Consider the following 21,398-nt stretch of genomic DNA (forward strand, 5'->3'; position numbering starts at 1 on the left):
CACATCTGGAGTACTGTGTACAGTATTGGTCTCCTTATTTAAGGAAGGATGTAAATGCGTTGGAAGCAGTTCAGAGAAGGTTTACTAGACTAATACCTGGAATGGGCGGGTTGTCTTATGAGGAAAGGTTGGACAGGCTAGGCTTGTATCCGCTGGAGTTTAGAAGAGTAAGAGGTGACTTGATTGAAACATATAAGATCCTGAGGGGTCTGGACAGGGTGGATGTGGAGAGGATGTTTCCTCTTGTGGGAGAATCTAGAACTAGGGGTCACTGTTTAAAAATAAGGGGTCACCCATTTAAGACAGAGATGAGGAGAAATTTTTTCTCACAGACGTTCGTGAGTATTTCGAACTCTCTTCCTCAGAGGGCAGTGGAAGCAGAGTCTTTGAATATTTTTAAGGCAGAGGTAGATAGATTCTTCATAAGCAAGGGGGTGAAAGGTTATCGGGGGTAGGCGGGAATGTGGAGTAATCAGATCAGCCATGATCTTATTGAATGGCGGAGCAGGCTCGAAGGGCTGAGTGGCCTACTCCTGCTCCTAATTCATATGTTCGTATGTAACCTGTGCAGCAGCTGGGGCCTGAAAATCAGCTTCACTGCCCCTGGGCTGGGAAAGGGGGACATGAGGCAACATTCTCCCTCTTACCCCTTTCTACACTCCTTTTACAGGGTTTTAGAAGTGGAGCATTTACAGACAGGAAGCTCAGACCGAACATCATGTCAAGAACAGACAGAGTCGCTCGATTCATCAGGACCTGATTCAGTCGGTCCGCCAATCTGCTGGCACACCTGTGAGTTTACACCGATGAGAGACCTTTTAAATGTTCTGAGTGTGGGAAGAGCTTCAAAATCTTCAAGTACCTGAAGCAACACCAGTGACTACACACTGGGGAGAGCCCGTTCACCGGCCCCGTGTTCCAGAAGGGATTCACTCAGTCATCCGCTCCGAAGATACACCAGCAAGATCACCCTAGGGAGAGACCTTTAACCCGCTCTGTCTGTGGGAAGGGATTAATTGCACCCTCCGTGCTGCTGAGACACCAGCTTGTCCACACCAATGAGAGACCATTGACCTGCTCTGTTTTTGAAGCGATTCTCTCATTCTGCCACCCTCCTGAGACACCAGCTTGTTCACATTAAATGTTCTGACTGTGGGAAGAGATTTAAAATGTCCCAGGATCTGAAGAGACACCAGCTGGAGAGAGGAGGTGAGATTCTGTTCACCTGCTCTGTGTGGGAAGGGATTCACTCGGCCATCCCACCTACTGACACACCAGCAAGTTCACACTGATGAGAGACTATTTAAATGTTCTGCCTGTGGGAAGAGCTTTAAAACCTCTGGGGATCTGAAGCAACACCAGCGAGTTCACTCCGATCAGAGACCATTTACATGTTCTGTCTGTGGGACGAGCTTTAAAAGTTCCGGGAATCTGAACGGACACCAGCCAGTTCACACTGGGAAGAGGCCATTCACCTGCTCCGTGTGTGGGAAGGGATTCACTCAGTCATCAAACCTGTTGAGACACCAGCAATATCACACTGATGAGAGACCATTTAAATGTTCTGACTGTGGGAAGAGCTTTAAAACCTCTGGGGATCTGAAGGAACACCAGTTGGTTCACACCGATGAGAGACCATTTAAATGCTCTGACTGTGGGAAGGGATTCACTCAGTCATCCAACCTGCTGACACACCTGCGATTTCACACTGATGAGAGACCATTTAAATGTTCTGACTGTGGGAAGAGCTTTAAAACCTCTGGGAATCTGAAGGCACACCAGTTGGTTCACACTGGGGAGAGGTCGTTCACCTGCTCCGTGTGTGGGAAGGGATTCACTCAGTCATCCCACCTGCTGACACACCAGCTTCTTCACACTGATGAGAGACCATTTAAATGTTCTGACTGTGCTAAGAGCTTTAAAAGCTCCGGGGAGCTGAAGAGACACCAGCGAGTTCACACTGGTGAGAGACCATTTAAATGTTCTGACTGTGCTAAGAGCTTTAAAAGCTCCGGGGAGCTGAAGAGACACCAGCGGGTTCACACTGTTCTGCAGCACAGGGCCCTGTAGACAGCTGGGGTGACATGAACATGGAATGGATGAATGTTTTATAAATTCTTGGACTGCTGTTTAATCTTTCAATCTGTTGTGCTGATGATTCCCTTCGATTGATTGTTGATGGTGTTACATAGAATGTACAGCACAGAAACAGGCCATTCGGCCCAACTGGTCCATGCCGGTGTTTATGCCCCACACCCACCCTACTTCAATTAACCCGATCAACATCTCCTCCCATTCCTTTCTCCCTTGTGTGGCTTCCCCATAAATCCATCTGTGCTGTTCACCTCAACTACTCCCTGTGGTAGCGAGTTCACCATTCTCTGGGTAAAGACATTTCTCCTGAATTCATTACTGATTTATTAGTGACTATTTTAAGTTTGTGGCCTCATAAATATGATGAGATTCTGTTAAGCTGACCAGTATGTTGTTGTACTTTGTCTTTTTCTGATGAATTAAACATTACTGAGCCCTTGTACGCGTGTTATGAGATGAAGTTTTTTTTAATTCGTTCATGGGATCTGGGCGTCGCTGGCAAGGCCAGCATTTATTGCCCATCCCTAATTGCCCTTGAGAAGGTGGTGGTGAGCCGCCTTCTTGAACCGCTGCTGTCCGTGTGGTGAAGGTACTCCCACAGTGCTGTCAGGGAGGGAGTTCCAGGACTTTGACCCAATGACGATGAAGGAATGGCAATATACTTCCAAGTTAGAATGGTGTTTGACTTGGAGTTGGTGGTCATAGAGTCATAGAGTTATACAGCACAGAAAGAGGCCCTTTGGCCCATCGTGTCTGCACCGGCCATCAAGCCCTGTCTATTCTAATCCCATTTTCCAGCACTTGGTCCGTAGCCTTGTATGCTTTGGCGGTTCAAGTGCTCATCTAAATGCTTCTTGAATGTTGTGACGGTTCCTGCCTCTACCACCCTTTCAGGCAGTGAGCTCCAGATTCCAACCACCCTCTGGGGAAAAACGTTTTTCCTCAAATCCCCTCTAAACCTCCTGCCCCTTACCTTGAAACTAATGGTTATTGACCCCTCTACTAAGGGGAAAGTTCCTTTCTATCTACCCTATCTATGCCCCTCATAATGTTGTACACCTCAATCAGGTTCCCCCTCAGCCTTCTCTGCTCTAAGGAAAACAACCCCAGCCTGTCCAGTTTCTCTTCATAGCTGAAGCGCTCCAGCCCAGGTAACATCCTGGTGAATCTCCTCTGCACCCTCTCCAATGCAATCACATCCTTCCTATAGTGTGGCGAGCAGAACTGCACAGTATTCCAGCTGTGGCCTAACTAGCGTTTTGTGCAGCTCCATCATCACCTCCCTGCTCTTATATTCTATGCCTCGGCTAATGAAGGCAAGTATCCCATAAGCCTTTTTAACCACCTTTTTTGCCTGTCCTGCTGCCTTCAGGGATCTATGTATTCTATCAGGTGTTCCCATGCACCTGCTGTCCTTGTCCTTCCAGGTAGAAGAGGTTGTCGGTTTGGGAGGTGCTGCCGAAGAAGCCTTGGCGAGTTGCTGCTGTACATCTTGTAGATGGTACACACTGCAGCCACGGTACGCCAGTGGTGGAGGGAGTGAATGTTTAAGGTGGTGGATGGGATGCCAATCAAGCGGGCTGCTTTGTCTTGGGTGGTGTCGAGCTTCTTGAGTGTTGTTGGAGCTGCACTCATCCAGGCAAGTGGAGAGTATTCCATCACACTCCTGACTTGTGCCTTTTAGATGGTGGAAAGGCTTTGGGGAGTCAGGAGGTGATGCAGTTTATTATCAGAGCTCTGGGAGAAGAGTCTCAGACCCCACGGTCTGTGCGAGCACCTTCTCGTTCTCTCTTGGTTGGTACAGCTTTTTATTCTATTTTCATCCAATCACATTGTATTACAATAATCACCTGATCACATTGTATTACAATAATCACCTGATCACATATGGATTCTTTTCAGCATTAGTAAAGGTTAGTTGCATCTTACTCTGCCTTTGGTCACAGGTCAAATTCCCATGACCCCTATATTCTGCTGTGTCTACAATTTTTAGCTAAAGCAGCACATTTCTTGTCGCTTAACACACATTCTGTCTTGTCCCACAGCTGCGTCTTATCTCTGTTTTGCAAAGTTTCTCTGCACACTGTCCTTTGTGCAAAACTAGCGAAAGTAGCACGAAAGTCTTTTTCACATAAGAAAGTCTTTTTCATAAAAGAAAGTTGTTATTCTGAGAGGGTTAATTTTAACCCCTTCAGTCCCTCCTGTTGGTCCCACACCAAATTTAGATTTTGGCTAGGGATACCAACTTCTCTTCCACTTTTACCATCCCCGGGATTACTCCTATACTGATGGCTTAAACTTAGTACCTAAGATCGTCTTTCCCCTCTGTCTATCTTTTTGTGCTAGGCGTTGTAGTCTGTGCAAATGACCAAAGAACTTTACATGTATGTTCCTATCTCTATCAATTCATTATCCCGCATTAACTGTTCAGTTTCTGGCTCAATATCGATTATATCAACTATAGCAACCGGCACTATTCGGGACACAGCTGCCCTACAACATGCATTCAAAACTGTCATCATGACACAAAATAATACTACAACTATAATAACAATTATAAGTCCATGCGTCAGATATGAACTCCAAGATCCTCCAAAAAGCCAACTCCACCAACCTTTCCCTGGGGTTTTGTGGCTCCTTGTTATCTAGCAGGTGCTATCCTCCCTGTTTCTTGCATTTTACCATCTTTTGATGCTTGATAAAACCCATCTTTGAATCTAACAGCTATTTCTTACAATTCCCTTTTTTGAGAAGGAAATATCCTTATTGACTTCTCACAATCGGCTCTTGACTAATCTAGCCAGCTCCTATTGCTCTCTCAACTTGGGCGTTAGTTAGTAGGGAGTCTTGAAGATTTCTCCCTTCCTTACAGTCCATTCCTTTGAGGAGAAGGAGCAACCTCTGACCCCTTACTCAAATTCAATTCACTGTTCCGGTGTTCCAATTCTGCCCCGCCTGGGATATCCTCTGTTTCTTCTATCTTTCCTGATGTTACCCCACCTGGGGTCTCCTCTACATTGCTTCAGATCTTCTCTTTTGGTGTGCTCAATTAATTTGTTAGTGCTTGTCAGTCATGGGCATGAGTACCCAATTGGCTTATGTATCAAAGTCTTACTACACACGTTACATATATTCAATACACTATCATTACAAGTTGGATAACTACCAGAGCATGTGAAATAATACGAACCTAAGGGTGTGCTGATGTATTAAGCCCAATATCCCATCAATGTGAGTTGTCCCCTATGCTGTCAATTTCAATATCTATTCTCGAGTTGTCTTGCTCCAAAACATAAAAATGCTTTAGGGAGGAGTTCAGTCGCATCATGAGCTCACTGAAACCCACAAACAACAGGGGAATGTCATATCTGAGTATCCAAATTGTGCCACATAATTGTGTAGCTCATACTTAAAAACGTGTTGGTTGATGGGACAGGTCCTGTTAGACCCGTAAAGCATGGTAATTGCAGTAGTAGTGACACAGGAGGCACCACTAAAATCACCTCATACTGGATTCGTACTGGTTTTTCCCACGCTCTGTTACCTACAAAACACAATTATTACAGTCACAGTTAAATTCAGTCTTACAATCATATCAAATACATTACAGTTCAACATCTAATCAACAAATCATGGATTTAAAAGATTCTCCAGATCTCTCTTTTGCTCGTATCCATCTTGTGGATAATTCTTACTAATCATGATTTCTCCTCAGCCCTCGATTGTACCAATCCAGATCCCATGTAACTCTCCACTTCAACTTTAATCCCTCTAACAGGTACCCGTGTGTTTAGCTCTATTCTGATTGTTTCATTAATTAGATAGTTTCTCGATGGAGTATGTGTCAATGCTTTAAAAGTTGTCTCGCTCTCCTGAGCCACATTAACCATTTCATGTTTTGCTGTTGTCAAGTAACTGAGCATGTCTGAGACCCGTTCTTCAGTGTAAATTCACCACACATTCCTGGATGGCAATGACCTCATATGTAACAAATCACATTTGCACACTCATACCAGTATCTCACTATCATGCCACACATGCCATTCGATACAAGCCTTTCTCGGGCTTTCAGGTATCTTATCAAAAGATTGTAGTCACCTGGAGATCTTTGCTCATCTTCCTCTGCATGGTCCCGATGTCTTGGGTAGTGGCCAGATTATCAAATTCAGTTTCTTAAAAGTTCATTAAAGGCTGGGACACAAATGTCTCCAAGAGAAAGCTATCAATTTACTATTCTTAACTACACTTTCCTGACTTTCACTAGAAAGTTTTGAAAATTCCCATTCAGTAGTGTAATTCTCCTGTTTCAATCTTACACTCTCAATCACTTTCCTTTAATTACCATTCATGTCTCATTCATGAGTCCTGGAAAAACTTTACTGTCCAGTACAATATTTAAGATAGAAAACATAGATCAAACGTTCTCACTTGATCCAAGTTATTAACACATTTTATTATCATTATTTTTAGAGGATCTTTTATTTTCCCAAAAATAACCAAATATATAGTGCCTGAGTCCATTTTGTCATTTCAAAATTATCCCAAAATCCAAATAGCAGTACAATTGAACTGACAGGTTTTGTCAATGTTCAATTTCATCTCTATCAATTTATCTTCCATTTCCAATTTCAGAAACAAGTGATTCTCAGGCTCGGTAGCTTACACAGTGTTTTTAACATTAGAGACAGAAGTGCTGCAATTAGTTTACAAGGTAACTTCCATATAACAAAAGAAAGAAGGGAATCCATTGTGACTCTGCTTAGAGCCCAAGGGGTTAATTTATCAAATCTTAATTTTCCCTCTGTCACTGTGGTGAAATAATAACTTAAAATTAAGAAACTTAAATTTAATAATGTCCAATATCTTTAGATTTCATACTAAAGTTGTTGCTTGCTGAACTTAAACAGCTGTCAGTGGAAAGGGTTAACTCCTTTGCAGGTTTTTAAGAAGGTGGAGCAAAACATTATCAAATGCACGCAACTGCGTCAATTCACGTAAATAAAAAAAAAAGAACTTTCCTGATCGAAAGACAGTTGTGTTTTCACACTTTAACTAAACACGAACACGGAGGTAATATGGACAGTGAAGAAAGACGGGATTGAGCAAAGTTCACAAGCTAAGTAAGTCTTTGTAAGGAACTCTGCAACTATCGGATGTTCTTGCGGAGCGGAGTTATCTTATTCAATGCGGTCTACACAAATTTACACCAACCAAAATTTCACCGTGGCCACAATGAAAGTCTGGTTTTAATAGGTTAATTAACCTCATAACTCCAATTTAATCCAGATCTTGTAAACATTCAAATTAATTTTCTTCCAAGCACATTGGTAACTGTAACTTTAAGGCAGAAGCTTACCTTTTGTAAAACTATGAACAAACAAAACAAAATAGCACATTCTTGCAGAAAACAGTAAATTACGTCATATTTTCTTATCAAATCAAACTGCTTCAGAAGATTTCACCATAGCAACCGCATTCCAGCATTTTTTAAGGTTCATTTCACTCAGAAAATCTTGTGTTTTATTTGTCTCAGCACAAATGTTAATAACTTCCATGTCAGTAAAACTTTAAGTTTCTCTTTTTCCATCGGTGTCCCTATCTTCTTTCTCCTTGTTTATCCTTTAGTTTTGCCCGTCTTTTTTTCTCTAATTTTGTCACCTGCTCCTGTAGATTTTCGTTTTAATTTCCTCGGTCTTGTGAATGACCGTTACTAATTGGTGAACCAATATAACTCCCGCTTTCTTTGTCTTACTTCCCTTTTGTGTCTCCCACCATTCTCGTTGGTACACTGGTACCTTAGACGGATCCCATCCATCCTTTTTCATCTTATCTATCAAACCTTTCTGATCGTCAGCATAGAGCCGACTCAATGATCCCAGCGGTCCCCAATCTGGGCCTCCGCCTTCTGTCATAATGTATTATTTTTGATACTAGTCTACCGCGTTCCGGTCCTCCCTAGTAACTCGTTCTCAGAGGTCTACCTATCATCCACCACTAGTGATGGCGGTCCTGACTTGTAACTATCTCGCTCTCAGAGGTGATTATTTCACTTGTAGTCATTAATACATTATTACCATGTGTCGCGTCATGCAATACAACAGAGAGACTTTTAGTCTGTCTCGGATTCCCAACTAACTCTGGCCTTCACGTGGGGCCCAATTGCCCTCTTAATTCCGGCTCAATATGGGTCCTCGAGACATTTACATTCCAAAATAACACATCCGATGTCAATCAACTTAACCACTTATTTAGACTTATCCACTATTTAAACTGCATCTCTCACCCGTCACGGATACCAGATTCTTTTGGTACTGCGTCGCTGTCACACCGCCCTTCCGAGTGATCCAATTTCTGGACGGTCAAGATTTGACGACTCGCCCCGTTCACTGGTACAGGCGGTCTTCCAGCTCCGAAGTACCCTGGTCGCTGCGCCAATTTGTTGTGGTGAAAATAAATTCACATCTAGACCGTGTAAAAGTAAAAAGATGCAGTTTATTATCAGAGCTCTGGGAGAAGAGTCTCAGACCCCGCGGTCTGTGCGAGCACCTTCTCGTTCTCTCTTGGTTGGTACAGCTTTTTATTCTATTTTCATCCAATCACATTGTATTACAATAATCACCTGATCACATTGTATTACAATAATCACCTGATCACATATGGATTCTTTTCAGTATTAGTAAAGGTTCGTTACATCTTACTATGCCTTTGGTCACAGGTCAAATTCCCATGACCCCTATATTCTGCTGTGTCTACAATTTTTAGCTAAAGCAGCATATTCCTTATCGTTTACGCAAAACGCACATACTCTGTCTGGTCCCACAACTGCGTCTTATCTTGGTTTTTCGAAGCTTCTCACATTGTTCTTTGTTTTAGTTTCGCCTCTTTACGTAAGTCAATTTTTATTGTGATATTTCTTATCTTATTCGCTTTCACATGACCCCACTCCTTTGTTCTGAGTTTAATTTTGCTGGCATCACTTAAGTAGTGGTCACCTCGGCTGTCCGATTTCTGAGAGGGTTCAATTTAACCCCTTCAATACAATAGCTAATTAATCCTCCCCTGCAATGATTCTGGCGGTTAGGCCCTCGTGACCCTTCTTGGTCTGCAATACTGGGCTGCAGGTCATAGGTTACAGTATCAACAACTCGTTTGTAACTGAGCCCATTCTTTCTGTTCTGTTTCTTATCTCTGCCACCTGGATTATGAAGTCTGGTTCTACAGGCTGCCAGACCATATTTGCTAGGCTGAGGCTTCTTTAATAATCTACACAAGCCATTTTGTTTCTTTATGTTACTACTTTAAGTTTAGCTGATTTTATTAAATCTTTCTCACAGTTCAGCATTAGTTGTGTGTAGCTTGGTGGCTATGCCTTATCTTATTCTTGTAAGGCTCCATTGTATAAAGTGCTTGAGCTGGGCAGACATTTTATCGCCACCTGGCTTCTCCTCAGCTCTTCGTGATCTCGCACATGACCCCTCTTTAATTTGTTTGCCCTGCATTTTAAACACTGAAAGGATTTGCTTTTAACCCTTTCAGCACTAAATGCAGGCAGCGACGCCCACATCACATCAATGAATTTTTTTTTAAAAACAGGAGAGGGGGCAGGGAGCCCATTTAAATGTGGAGGGGGTGGGTGTCCCTTTAAATGTGGAGGGGGGATGGAGTCCCTTTAAATGTGGAGGGCTGGGCGTCCCTTTAAATGTGGAGGGGGTGGGCGTCCCTTTAAATGTGGAGGGGGTGGGTGTCCCTTTAAATGTGGAGAGGCGGGGCCACGCCTGCTCATTCGGCACCCTCACCACAAAACTAGGCTGCCAGTGCGCCTGCGCGGGGCCTCCGGGGAGCGGACAGAAGGCCGGATACGGGGAAGTGGCGGAATCAGCGGCCGGGGTAAAGTCAAGTGTTTGGGAATCGATTTAAATCAAGTTGAGGGGGGAGCAGAGAGCGAGATTATAAAGTAAAATACGAGAAAAACCAAACCTGAGAGTCGGGCGGGTGGGCGAGACCTCCGCGGACGCCAAACGGAGCGGATTGAGCCGCGCGGGGGGGAGGCGGAGTGAGCCGGAGCAATGTGATTCTGACTGACGGGAGTGCTGACCAATAGGAAGAGGGCTGAGATGGGAGGACTGAACTGGGCGGCCTGGTCCTCCAACCAATGGTGGCGCGGCAAGGGGGCGGGGCCTCCTCTCCAGCTCAGGTGCACTGGGGCCGATTGTGACGCGCTGTCCCCAGGTGAGAGCAGCTCAGTCAGCACAGAGCTGGGGCTGGAATCTGGGAGAGGGGCCGCAGGCAGCGGGCCTGGCAAAGGGGCACAAGATTCACAATACAAGCTGCTTTCAAATGCAAAATTGTTTCCTACAGACAGCCTTGGTCACTCTGCAAAAAAAAAACTGCTTAACAATTCATCATAAGTTCCCTTGCTTTTGGAGAGGCGTAGAGTGCAAAAAGCAAGGAAGTTATGAAAAAACTGTATAAAAGACTGGAGTCAGCTGTGGCTCAGTGGATAGCAGAGTCAGAAGGTTGTGGGTTCAAATCCTGCTCCAGGGACTTGAGCATATAAAGCGAGGCTGACACTCCAGTGCGGTGCTGAGGGAGCGCCGTACTGTCAGAGGGGCAGTGCTGAGGGAGTGCCGCACTGTCGGAGGGGCAGTACTGAGGGAACGCCGCACTGTCGGAGGGGGAATACAGAGGGAGCAGCACATTGTTGGAGAGGCAATACTGAGGGAACGTCGCACTGTCGGAGGGGCAGTACTGAGGGAGCGCTGCACTGTTGGAGGGGCAGTACTGAGGGAGCGCCGCACTGTCAGGCAGTACTGAGGGAGCACCACACTGTCGGAGGGGCAGTACTGAGGGAGCGCCGCACTGTTGGAGGGGCAGTACTGAGGGAACGCCGCACTGTCGGAGGGGCAGTATTGAGGGAACGCCGCACTGTGTCGGAGGGGCAGTACTGAGGGAGTGCCGCACTGTCGGAGGGGCAGTACTGAGGGAACATCGCACTGTCGGAGGGGCAGTACTGAGGGAACGCCGCACTGTCAGAGGGGCAGTACTGAGGGAGCGCCGCACTGTCGGAGGGGCAGTACTGAGGGAGCGCCACACAGTCGGAGGGACAGTACTGAGGGAGCACCGCACTGTCGAATGGTCAGTACTGAGGGAGCGCCGCACTGTCGGAGGGTCAGTACTGAGGGAGCCTCGCACTGTCGGAGGGGCAGCACTGAGGGAGCGCCGCACTGTCGGAGGGGCAGTACTGAGGGAGTGCCGCACAGTGGGAAGGGCAGTACTGAGGGAGCGCCGCACTGTCGGAGGGGCAGTACTGAGGGAACGCCGCACTGTCGGAGAGGCAGTACGGAGGGAGCGCCGCACTGTCGGAGGGGCAGTACTGAGGGAGCGCCGCACTGTCGGAGGGGCAGTACTGATGGAGCGCCGCACTGTTGGATGGGCAGCACTGAGGGAGCGCCGCACTGTGGGAGGGGCAGTACTGAGGGAGCACCGCACTGTTAGAGGGGCAGTACTGATGGAGCGCCGCACTGTCGGAGGGGCAGTACTGAGGGAGCCCCGCACTGTCGGAGGGGCAGTACTGAGGGAACAACGCACTGTCGGATGGTCAGTACTGAGGGAGCGCCGCACTGTTGGAGGGGCAGTACTGAGGGAGTGCCGCACTGTTGGAGGGGCAGTGCTCAGGGAACACCGCATTGTCGGAGGGTAAGTACTGAGGGAGCGCCGCACTGTCGGAGGAGCAGTACTGAGGGAGTGCCGCACTGTCGGAGGGGCAGTGCTCAGGGAGCGCTGCTCCATCGGAGGGCCAGTAGTGCGGGAGCACCGCACGGTCGGGGGAAGCAATGCTGTGGGAGAGCCGCATTGTCAGAGGGGCAGTAATGAAGGAGCGCTGCAGTGTCGGATAAGTGGTCTTACAGATGAGACATTAAACCGAGGCCCCCGTCTGCCCCCTCAGGTGGGCGTGAAAGATCCCGTGGTGCTATTTCGAAGATGTTATCCCCGGTATTTTGAGCCCAATATTTATCCCTCAATCAACATGATGAAAAAGCAGATTATCTGGTCATTATCACATTGCTGTTTGTGGGAGCTTGCTGTGCGCAAATTGGCTGCCACGTTTTCCACATTACAACAGTGACTACACTTCAAAAAGTACTTCATTGGCTGTAAAGTGCTTTGGGACGTCCGGTGGTCATGAAAGGCGGTTAAGAAGGCAAATGGTATGCTGGCCTTCATTACAAAATGATTTGAGTACAGGAGTAAAGAAGTCTTACTCCAATTATATCTTCTTCTTAGGCAGTCCCTCGGAACCGAGGATGACTTGCCTACACATTAAAAACGAGTTCTTAGGTGACTGATGAGTCCAATGCGGGACCTACAGTCTCTGTCACAGGTGGGGCAGATGGTGGTTGAAGGGGCAGGTGGGTGGGGTGCTTGGGTTGACGTGCGCTCCTTGTGTTTGGCTTCCCCTTGCTCCCGGCGAAGTGACTCGAGGTGTTCGGCGCCTTCCCGGATGCTTCTCCACTTTGTGTGGTCTTGGGCCAGGGATTCCCAGGTGTCGGTGGGGATGTTGCACCTTTTCAAGGAGGCTTTGAGGGTGTCCTTGAAGCGTTTCCTTTGCCCACCTGGGGCTCTCTTGCCGTGCCGGAGCTCCGAGTAGAGCGCTTGTTTTGGGAGTCTCGTATCGGGCATGTGGACAATGTGACCCGTCCATCGGAGCTGATCAAGCGTGGTCAAAGCCTCGATGCTGGGGATGTTGGCCTGAGCGAGAACACTGACGTTGGTGCGCCTATCCTGCCAATAAATTTGCAGGATCTTGTGGAGGCAGCGTTCATGGTACCTCTCCAGTGCACCTCAAAGCACTGGAGAGTTACCACCAACACTGCCTCCAATTATATAGGGCCTTGGTGAGACCACACCTGGAGTACTGTGTACAATTTTTGTCTCCTTACCTAAGGAAGGATATACTTGCCACAGAAGGAGTGCAACGAAGGTTCACAAGATTGATTCCTGGGATGGCAGGACTGTTGTATGAGAAGAGATTGAGTAAACTAGACCTGTATTCTCTTGATTTCAGAAGAATGAGAGGGGATCTCATTGAAGCATACACAATTATTACAGGGCTTGATAGGGTGGATGCTGGGAGAATGTTTCCCTTGGCTGGGGAGTCTAGAACCAGGGGCCACAGCCTCAGGATAAAGGGTAGGCCATTCAGGACTGAGATGAGAAGAAATTTCTTCACACAGAGGGTGGTGAATCTTTGGAATTCTCGACCCCAGAGGGCTGTGGAGGCTCAGTCATTGGGTATATTCAAAACAGAAGTCGATAGATTTCTGACTAGTAAGGGCACCAAGGGATATGGCGATAGGGCCGGTGAATGGAGTTGAGGCAGAAGATCAGCCAAGATCTCACTGAATGGCGGGGCAGGCTCGAAGGGCCGAATGGCCAACTCCTGCTCCTATTTCTTATGTTATTATAAATGCAAGTCTATCTTTCTTTCTTATTGTGTCCAATTCTGAGCACTGCAGAGTGCTGTGGTATTTGAGTGGAAAGAGAGTGTGGTAAGTGGGAGAAAAAGTCATTTAAGTGTATTTTGTGAATTTTAGTGTGCTAAAAAGTTAATTATTTCAAGTGAGTTTAATTTTTTAGTGTAAATTAAGCTGCTGTGGAGCTTAAACCAGAAGTAGAATCCGGGTATAAAAGGGGCAGGGCTAGTGCGGCTGCACAGAGTGCGGTGCATTGAGTGGAGCGAGAGTTTCTAAGTGGGAGAGTTCGGGCAAGTGGGAGGTGAGCGGGTGTTTTTGCTCTGTTCTGTTCCCTACTCCCAGGCTTAGACAGCACTGCGGAAGCAGAGCAGCAAGATGAATCAACCAAACAGGCCCCACAGACAGCATTCAAAGAGAAGGTTGGTGATCAGCTGGTTGGTTGGTTCTCTTCCTTCTCTTTTATACCTTTAAGTTGGTAAGTCCTATTGAATAGTGGTGTGATATTATCATCTATATCTGGGCAGGGTCTTCATAACTAATATTAAGAAATTTAATTAATTATATAGAATGGAGCAGGCGATGTGTTACTGTTGCGAGATGTGGGAGCCGGTGGACCCCATTGATGCTCACGGTGATTACATCTGCGACAAGTGTTTGCTGCTAGAGGAACTCCGGCTCCGTATTGAGGTGCTTGAGACCGAGCTTCAGACACTGCGACACATCAGGGAGGGGGAGAAGTTCCTGGACTCTATGGCCTAGAAATTGAGTTTTGGCTTAGCCAGGGCTTTAGCGCCGGAAGTTAGTGCCGGCGCTAAGTCCCCCTGCGCGCGCCAAAAATTCAGCAGGGCCGCGCCCAAACGGCTGCCGGCGCTACTGAAGGGTCTTTGCGGCGGTAAATCGGCGCTAACTGCCGTTTCGCGCCGCAATTCCGGCGCTGCGGCACCCGATGCGGTGCGGCAGGCTCGGGAAGTGCAGGCCTCCTCCTTCCCTTAAGGAGGAGCTGCCTGCACCCGATCGCGGCCCGCGAAAATCTTTTAAAAAATGAGCCCGGCACCTCGGACAAGTGCCAGGCTTGCTTCTGTTCCGGGGGGGGGGGGGGGAAGTCCGGGGAGGGAGCTGCAGCCAGGCGGCCGGCGGGAAAGCGGCCGGCCGCCACGGGGCCTTTAATGCGCCGGCGCAAAGACTCGTAAGACTCTGTTGCCAGAGTCTTAGTTGCGGCTGTCACGGGCGAGGCGGCCGCAACTGAATTTCGGCGCTGGGGCCCGTCGGCATGGCAACCGGGACGCTGCGCACACCGATGATGTCATCGGTGCCGGCGCAGCGCTACCGGTCTACCACGGCGTAAGGGCCCCAGGCAATTTCGGCGCCGGCGCCAAATGCAGCGCTAGGCCCTCTAGCGCCGCAAAATCGGCGCTAAGGGCACTCAATTTCTAGGCCTATGTTTCAGGAGGTAGTCACACCTATGAAATTAATTAATTCAGATGTAGTCCGTGGTCAGGGACAGGACAGTGTGACTATGAGGGAGGCAGGTACAGAGATCCAGGAGGTAGTGTTGAAGGAGCCGCAGCCCTTGCTCTTGTCAAACAGTTTCGAGATTCTTTCTCCCTGTGAGGGTGGGAGCGGGAACTGCAGGGAGGATAAGCAACCTGGCCACAGCACCATGGAACAGGGGGCCATTCAAGTGGGGGGAGTAAAAAGAAATGTTGTAGTGGTAGGGGATAGTATCATTAGGGGGATAGATAGGGTTCTCTGCAGTCAAGAGCGGGAGTCCCGAAGGCTGTGTTGTCTGCCTGGTGCGAGGGTTAAGGACATCTCTTCTGGGCTGGAAAGAAACTTGGAGTGGGAGGGGGAGGATCCAGTTGTCGTGGTCCATGTTGGTACAAACGACGGAGATAGGACTAGGAAGGTTCTGTTAAAGGAGTATGAACAGCTAGGGGTCAAATTAAAAAACAGAGCCTCAAGGGTAATAATCTTTGGATTATTACCTGAGCCACGAGCTAATTTGGCTAGGATAAATAAAATCAGAGAGTTAAATGCGTGGCTCCAAGACTGGTGTGGGAAAAATGGGTTTTGCTTCTAAGGACACTGGCACCAGTACTGGGACAGGAGGGAGCTGTTCCGTTGGGATGGACTTCACTTGGCCAGTGCTGGGACTAGAGTCCTGGCGAATTGAATAACTAGGGCTGTAGAGAGGGCTTTAAACTAATTAGTGGAGGGGAGGTTTCAAGAGAGAAAATAATAAAAATGACTACGGAGAAGGTCATAGACTTAGGTAGCAGTGGGGGAATTAAAAAACAGAGCGTGTCAGGAAGGGACAGAAGGTATGGAGTAAAAGGTAAAGTAGTAAAAGGGAAAAAAGCAGGAACATTTAAGGAGTTATTTTACAACTTCCAAAAAATATTTGAAAGTTCTCTATCTGAATGCACGTAGCATTCGTAACAAAATGGAGGAGTTAACGGCACAAATAACTACATATGGGTATGATCTTGTGGCCATTACAGAAACATGGCTGCAGGGTGACCATGACTGGGAATTAAATATACCAGGTTATTTAACAATCAGGAAGGACAGGCAGGAAGGAAGGGGAGGTGGGGTGGCTATGTTAATAAAGGAAGGAATCACTGTAATACAGAGAAATGATATTGGGTGAAAGGATCAGGATAGTGAAACAGTTTGGGTGGAGATAAGGAATAATAAGGGGAAAAAAACACTAGTGGGCGTAGTCTATAGGCCTCCGAACAGTTGCAACTCTGTTGGATGGAGTATCAATCAGGAAATAATTGAGGCTTGTAATAAGGGAACAGCTATAATTATGGGGGATTTTAACTATCATATTAACTGGACAAATCAAATTGGGCAGGGCAGCCTTGAGGATGAGTTCATTGAGTGTATTAGGGATGGGTTTCTTGAGCAGTATGTAACTGAACCGACCAGGGGGCAAGCAACCTTAGATTTGGTCCTGTGTAATGAGACAGCATTAATTAAAAATGTCCTAGTAAAGGATCCCCTTGGAATGAGTGACCATAACATGGTTGAATTCCATATTCAATTAGAGGGTGAGAAGGTTGGATCTCAAACAAGCGTGCTGAGCTTGAATAAAGGAGACTATGAAGGTATGAGAGCGGAATTGATTAGAGTGGACTGGGAAAATAGATTAAAGGGTAAGACGGTACATGATCAGTGGTGTACATTTAAGGAGTTATTTTATAACTTCCAAAAAATATATATTCCACTGAGGAAAAAAGGGTGTAAAAGAAAAGATAGCCATCCGTGGCTAAGTAAAGTAATTAAGGATAGTATCCGACTAAAAACAAGGGCATATAAGGTAGCCAAATCTAGTGGGAGGATAGAATATTGGGAAGTCTTTAAAAGACAGCAAAAACTAACTAAAAGATTGATTAAGAAAGAGAAGATAGATTATGAAAGTAAATTAGCAAAAAATATAAAAACAGATAGCAAAAGTTTCTATAGTTATATAAAAAGAAAAAGGGTGGCTAAAGTAAATGTTCGTCCCTTAGAGGATGAGACCGGAAAATTAATGGTGGGAAACATGGAGATGGCAAAAATGCTGAACAATTATTTTGTATCAGTCTTTACGGTAGAGGACACTAAGAATATCCCAACACTAGACAAACAGGGGGCTCTAGGGGGGGAGGAGCTAAATACAATTAAAATCACTAAGGAAGTGGTACTTGGTAAAATAATGGGACTCAAGGCGGATAAATCCCCTGGACCTGATGGCTTACATCCTAGGATCTTGAGGGAAGTGACGGTAGGGATTGTGGATGCATTGGTAATAATTTTCCAAAACTCCCTGGACTCAGCAAAGGTCACGGCAGATTGGAAAACTGCTAATGTAACACCCTTATTTAAAAAGGGTAGTAGGCAGAAGGCTGGAAACTATAGACCTGTTAGCCTAACATCTGTGGTTGGTAAAATTTTAAAGTCCATTATTAAGGAGACAGTAACGGAACATTTGGATAAACATAATTTAATAGGACAAACTCAGCATGGTTTTATGAAGGGGAAGTCATGTTTGACAAATTTGCTTGAGTGCTTTGAGGAAGTAACATACAGGGTGGATAAAGGGGAACCAGTGGACATAGTGTATTTAGACTTCCAAAAGGCATTTGCCAAGGTGCCACACAAAAGATTATTGCTCAAGATAAAAAATCACGGGATTGGGGTAATATTCTGGCATGGGTGGAGGATTGGCTATCGAACAGAAAGCAGAGAGTTGGGATAAATGGTTCATTCTCAGACTGGCAATCAGTAACTAGTGGTGTTCCGCAGGGGTCAGTGCTGGGTCCCCAACTATTTACAATCTATATTAACGATTTGGAGGAGGGGACCGAATGTAACATATCAAAGTTTGCAGATGATACAAAGATGGGAAGGAAAGTAGTGAGTGAGGAGGACATAAAAAACCTGCAAAGGGACATAGACAGGCTAAGTACGTGGGCAGAGATTTGGCAGATGGAATACAGTGGCCCTGAAATTAGGATCGGGGGCTTGCCGCGCGTGCAAGCCCCCGATCTGCACTCACCCTGCGCGCCGACATCTGAAGTCTGCTCGCATTTCCTGTCACTGGCCCGGTTCAGATGTCGGCGCGATGTGCTTACCTGATCCAGCGGCGTAGTTAGTGCGATGTGCCGGCTGGGATCAGGTGAGCACTGTGCAGCCAATCAGGGGAGGGGAAACTCATTCATGAGTTTGACAGTAAGAACTGTCAAACTCATGAAAAGTATGGGCTGCCAAAACACTACTTTAAATTTAAATAAAATTTTAAAAAACATCCCACTGATTGTATTAACTATAAATAAGTTTTAAAAAATGTTTTAAACAATTAATCAATTTTTTGAAAAAAATAATTTTTTTTAAAATACGGTCTAAAACTAAACTTACCATCCTGTAAATTCTTTAAAAATAACAAACCTGTGGAAAAAAAATTTCTACATTGACCTAAAAGCCCACTTACCTGAAAAACTAAATACTTACGTCTTGTTTTTCTATGTGTAAAGACCGGAGGCGTTTACACGCGCGCAACTCTGAAAAAAAAAGGAATTTTACTGCGCACGCGCTGCCTGTGCAGTCGCGCGCGTTCTGCCTCTTAACCCCTTGGGTCAGAGGACAGGAAATGTCGGTTTTCAGCGCATGCGCTGTGCATGCTGAAAACCGGCAATTCCTCCGGGCCCACGCGAGAGTACCCCGTCCGTACTCACGCGTTGTGCCCGGAATTACTGGGCCAATACTGGAAAGTGTGAGGTTATGCACTTTGGCAGGAAAAACCATAGAGCAAGTTATTATCTTAATGGCAAGAAACTGGAAAGTACTGTAGTACAAAAGGATCTGGGGGTCCTGGTGCACGAAACTCAAAAAGTTAGTATGCAGGTGCAGCAAGTGATCAAGAAGGCCAATGGAATGTTGGCTTTTATTGCTGGGGGGATAGAATATAAAAACAGGGAGGTATTGTTGCAGTTGTACAAGGTATTGGTGAGACCGCACCTGGAATACTGCACACAGTTTTGGTGTCCATACTTAAGAAAAGACATACTTGCTCTCGAGTCAGTACAAAGAAGGTTCACTCGGTTAATCCCGGGGATGAGGTGGTGGACATATGAGGAGAGGTTGAGTAGACTGGGCTCTACTCATTGGAGTTCAGAAGAATGAGAGGCGATCTTATTGAAACATATAAGATTGTGAAGGGGCTTGATTGGGTGGATGCGGTGAGGATGTTCCCAATGATGGGTGAAACTAGAACTTGGGCGCATAATCTTAGAATAAGGGGCTGCTCTTTCAAAACTGAGATGAGGAGAAACTTCTTCACTCAGAGGGTAGTAGGTCTGTGGAATTTGCTGCCCCAGAAAGCTGTAGAAGCTACATCATTAAATAAATTTAAAACAGAAATAGACAGTTTCTTAGAAGTAAAGGGAATTAGGGGTTATGGGGAGCGGGCAGGAAATTCGACATGAGTCTAGGTTCGGAACGGTCATCACCCTGTGGGTAGCGTAGCGGGCCCAGGGGCCGTGTAGCCTGGTTTTGCTCCTACTTCTTGTGTTCTAATTATGTTAGATTTCAGGAGATGGTTCTATTCCTGTTCCTGGCTGGGGTGGAGATCACCTTTTACAGAAGGTAAGTACTGTAGAAAATATAGGGACAGAGTGATCTCCTGGACGAGTTTCGATCGCCTAGATGGGTCGGAGAGGAACTTCCCAGATTTTTTTCTCCCAAATTGGCCATTGGGTTTTTTATCTGGTTTTTCGCCTCTCCCCGGCGATCACATGGGTTCGGGTGGAATGTAGAGTGATAGAAGATTTAGCCATGATCTTATTGAATGGTGGAGTAGGCTCGAGGGGCCGACTGGCCTACTCCTGCTCCTATTTATTATGTTCTTATGTTCACTTTAGGAAGGATGTGAAGGCAGACCAATTAAACTCATACTTTGGTTCTGTATTCACAAAGGAGGACACAAATAACCTCCCAGGAATATCGGCAAACATAGGGACTAATGAGAGGGAGGAGCTGACAGAAATTAGTATCTCTAGGAATATGGTGTTGGGTAAGTTGAGGGGACTGAAGGCCGACAAATCCCCGGGGCCTGATAAAGTACATCCTAGGGTACTTAAGGAGGTGGCCCTGGAGATAGCAGATGCTCTAAGGATCATCTTCCGGAACTCCATTGACTCGGGAACAGTACCCGTGGATTGGAGGGTAGCTAATGTTACCCCAATATTTAAAAAGGGGGGTAGAGAGAAAGCAGGGAATTATAGACCAGTAAGCCTTACATCGGTTGTGGGCAAAATGCTAGAGTCCATTATTAAGGATAAAATAGCGGAGCACTTGACAAATGGGGAAAGGATCGGACAGAGTCAACATGGATTTACAAAGGGTAAATCGTGTTTGACTAATCTGCTGGAATTTTTTGAGGAAGTAACTGGTAAAATAGATGGGGGAGAGCCAGTGGATGTGGTGTACCTTGACTTCCAGAAAGCCTTCGATAAGGTTCCACACAAAAGATTATCATGCAAAATTAAGGCTCATGGGATTGGGGGCAAAGTATTAACGTGGATAGAGAACTGGCTGGCGGATAGAAAACAGAGAGTTGGAATAAACGGCTCGTTTTCGGAGTGGCAGGCAGTGACCAGCGGGGTGCCGCAAGGATCTGTCCTGGGACCCCAGCTGTTCACAATATATATAAATGATCTGGATCAGGGAATTGGATGCAATATTTCCAAATTCGCTGACGACACTAAACTAGGAGGAGGGGTGGGCTCTGATGAGGATGTCAGGAGGCTACAGTGCGATTTGGACAGGTTGGGGGAATGGGCGGATACGTGGCAGATGCACTATAATGTGGATAAATGCGAGGTTATCCACTTTGGGGGTAAAAACAGGAGGGTAGATTATTCTCTAAATGGCAATAGATTGGGAGATGGGGAAGTGCAGAGGGACCTGGGTGTTCTTGTGCACCAGTCACTGAAGGAGAGCATGCAGGTGCAACAGGCGATTAAGAAGGCAAATGGTATGTTGGCCTTCATATCAAGGGGGTTCGAGTATAGGAATAGGGATACCTTACTACAGCTGTACAAGGTGCTGGTGAGACCGCATCTGGAGTATTGTGTACAGTTTTGGTCGCCCCATCTGTGGAAGGATGTTCTTGCCATGGAAAGAGTGCAACGGCGATTCACCAGGCTGATACCTGGAATGGCGGGAATGACCTACGAAGAGAGATTAAATAGTTTGGGCTTGTACTCACTGGAGTTTAGAAGATTGAGAGGGGATCTCATCGAAACATATAAAATTATGGCAGGCCTGGACAGGCTGAATTCA

This window comes from Somniosus microcephalus, unplaced genomic scaffold (assembly GCF_052327205.1).
Source record: "Somniosus microcephalus isolate GS21.2 unplaced genomic scaffold, FLI_Smic_1.0 scaffold7, whole genome shotgun sequence".
Lineage (NCBI taxonomy): Eukaryota > Metazoa > Chordata > Chondrichthyes > Squaliformes > Somniosidae > Somniosus > Somniosus microcephalus.